The sequence below is a fragment of the Chiloscyllium plagiosum genome, chromosome 11 (assembly GCF_004010195.1).
Source record: "Chiloscyllium plagiosum isolate BGI_BamShark_2017 chromosome 11, ASM401019v2, whole genome shotgun sequence".
Taxonomy (NCBI): Eukaryota; Metazoa; Chordata; class Chondrichthyes; order Orectolobiformes; family Hemiscylliidae; genus Chiloscyllium; species Chiloscyllium plagiosum.
Window position 1 is genome coordinate 735,316 of NC_057720.1, and position 3,257 is coordinate 738,572.

Genomic DNA, 3,257 nt, shown 5'->3' on the forward strand with positions numbered 1-3,257 from the left:
AGTCTATTAACATGAGGGAAATGTGCTCAATGATCTGGGAAATGTTAGTGGGAAAATCTCCAAGTATCAGTCTGGGGAGTGTTCAGTCACTCTGTACAGAAATCCCACGTTCCCTCAGGTCCCAGCTGCTCTGTATCATTAACATTCCCCAGTGTTGCTTGTCCAATGAAGTGCAGGTGCCAATGTTATAAATTCTGTGTCTTATGATCCTGCCCCAGTAGTTATCTGATGAAGGAGCAGTGCTCCAAAAGCTAATGCTTTCAAATAAATCTGTTGGACTCTAACCTGGTGCTGTGTGATTGTTAACTTTGTCCTATAAACTCACCCATCACAGTCTCTGAAAGCTCCAATTAATCCCCAGAACCTACACCTTTCCCTGAGAGAGACAGTTCCAGATGCCCCCCCACTACCCCCCCATGTGGGTAGGTGGTTCCTGATCTCCCCCTGTAGGGCCTGGCTCAGATGGGAAGGTCCTGCCCCTTGTCCTGGACTCTCCCCCTCCTCTCTCCATCAACCCAATCAACTCCTTTTATCATCTGAGAGACCTCCATGGGATCCCCCTTTAATCTTCGATACTCAGGGGATTACAATCCGGTCGATTCAACCCGGCCTCGTCCTTTAACCCTTTCCTCCCCGGGATCATTCTGGTGAATCTGCTCTGTCCTCCCCCAAGGCCAATCTCCCCTTCTTGAGGAGTGGGACGCAGACCTGAACCCGGTTTCTCCTGATGGGGCTCGGGCCATGACTGTGGGGAACAGAAGGTCCCATTGGTATCATTTGTGTTCCAGACTCTGAGATAAAGACCTTGGTCAGACACAAGAATGGGACAGAATCACCATTCACTATCTGCCTCCCTCCTTTACAAAGGAGAAGGCCAAGGGAACCCATTCGGAATGGAACCTTTCCCACAATCTCCTGCTTTCTTTCCAATTCTCTCCTCTTCCCAATGAGAGGGATGGACATTGGAGATTGGCACTTCCCTTGGATTTACGTCCCTCCTCCGGAGCAGATGTCTCTGGGAAAGCATCATGTCAGCAGCTGACAGACGGAATTCAGGACAATGCTCACTGTGAGACTCGCTCTGTTTCATTCCATCTTTTAAGAAAATTCCATTTTCACCATCTGTCGTAGTGTGTCCTCACAACCCTAACCTGGGGTTTGGAATGACAACAATGGGTTTAAACCCCAATGCTATGTTTGTCCTTGGCCTGATGTACTGGTGTGTGCATAATTAGAGTAGATTACTTACAGTGTGGAAACAGGCCCTTCGGCCCAACATGTCCACACCGACCCGCCGAAGCGCAACCCACCCATACCCCTACATTTACCTCTTACCTAACACTACGGGCAATTTAGCATGGCCAATTCACCTAACCCGCACATCTTTGGACTGTGGGAGGAAACCGGTGCACCCGGAGGAAACCCACGCAGACACGGGGAGAATGTGCAAACTCCACACAGTTAGTCACCTGAGGTGGGAATTGAACCCGGGTCTCTGGCGCTGTGAGGCAGCAGTGCTAACCACTGTGCCACCATGCCGCCATTAAACACCCATTGGATATTAACCACCCCTGAAGACATGGAAATGAAATCACAGTCTCGCTGAGTGCTGTGACCAGCCCCTGTCAAAACAAACCAAGACGAAAGAATTTCAATCACCCTGTGATCCGAGAGTTCTAAAACCGAATGCTCAAGCACTGACATTGGCAGGTGAAGAGCTAAAGGGAGCAAGTTCACCTCCTTACCCAGGAGCTTAAGGATGTGGGGTATCCTGACTGGAACCTCAACAAATTGGGAATCTCCACCGGACACTGGTTGGAACATTCATTTATCAGAAACTGGAAATCTGAGACTTTGTTGTCTCAGTAAGTTCCCTGGATCTCACTCTGTTTCCTTTAAACATGATTCCTGATCCCTCACCAGACTGTACCATGTGATTGGTGTCTCATCGAGGATTGTAGCAATGGTGTTGTGAGGGGGTCCAGGAGAAACAGGAGATCGCACTCTGTTTCCTTTAAACATGATTCCTGATCCCTCACCAGCCTGTACCATGTAATTGGTGTCTCATCGAGGATTGTAGCAATGGTGTTGAGGGGGTCCAGGAGAAACAGGAGAATCGGGGACAGTCTGAGGCAGGAGGTTTCTCAGATTCCCCGCACTCTGTGTGAAGACAAATTACATTGCAAACCTGGAATGTGTCAGAGTGAATTATCCCCACCTCGCTTCACGTTCCAGTTAAACAAAGATTTCTCCAGCTGACTAGTTCACATTCTGATCGTTTCCAGCAAGTCACTGAAATTGCAATAAAAAAAATCCATTTCTCAGCAGCAAATCAGATTATTCTCTTTTCAAACATCCCAAACTGCACCAGAGGCAATCTTCAAATGTAGATTCAGTGTTTGGGTATGAGCAGGAGTCCGTATAAAACAGAGAGCAGCCCTTTCTCCCCACACACCACTGTCACTTAATGCAGTGGGAATCTCACTGACAACTTCACACCTTTCTGAAGAAATGGACATTGACCGATCTGATCCATGGATGGGGACATTGATAACAACAGGAGGAAAAGAATGAAGGGAAGAGAAATCGAGGGAAGGGGAAAGTGACAGTGAATAAAGAGAATGAGAGAAAAGAAAGGAAGAAATGAGAGACAGGGATAAAAAGGTGAGAATTAAACCAGAAAACAAACAATCCCCATTGGTCCCTGTCCACTCGAGACTCCCCAACCAGCAAGAATCAGGAAAGGGAGCGCGTTACGTGGAGAGACTGGGCCTGAGGGTTGGTGCGGGTTCAGTGGGCAGTGCTCTGGCCTCTGACTCTCCAACAGTTTCCGGTTCAAGACCCACTCCAGGCTGAATATAAAAATCACACCTGACACCAGCAGCTGACCAACATGGAGCTGATGGGCCGATGGGTCATGCCCTGTGCTGTGGGTGTTACATTACTCTGTGAGTCCATGACAGTGGAGGGCTGAGGGGATGCTGCACTGTCACAGATGCCGTCTTTCAGGTGAGATGTCAGACTGAATCTCCACTTGCCCCGGTCAGGATGGGTCATCCATCCCATTGCACAGCCTGAAACAGGAGGGCTGGGGGGGAGTGGGGGAGGGGAGCTCTCCTCAACGTCCCGACCAACATTCATCCATCAATCAAAGCAGCCTCTCACTGACCTGAGACAACCAACACCATTGGCCTCATCAGTCTCATAACAGACAGTCCAACAGCACAGAAAGAGGCCATACAGTCCCTCCAGGCCTA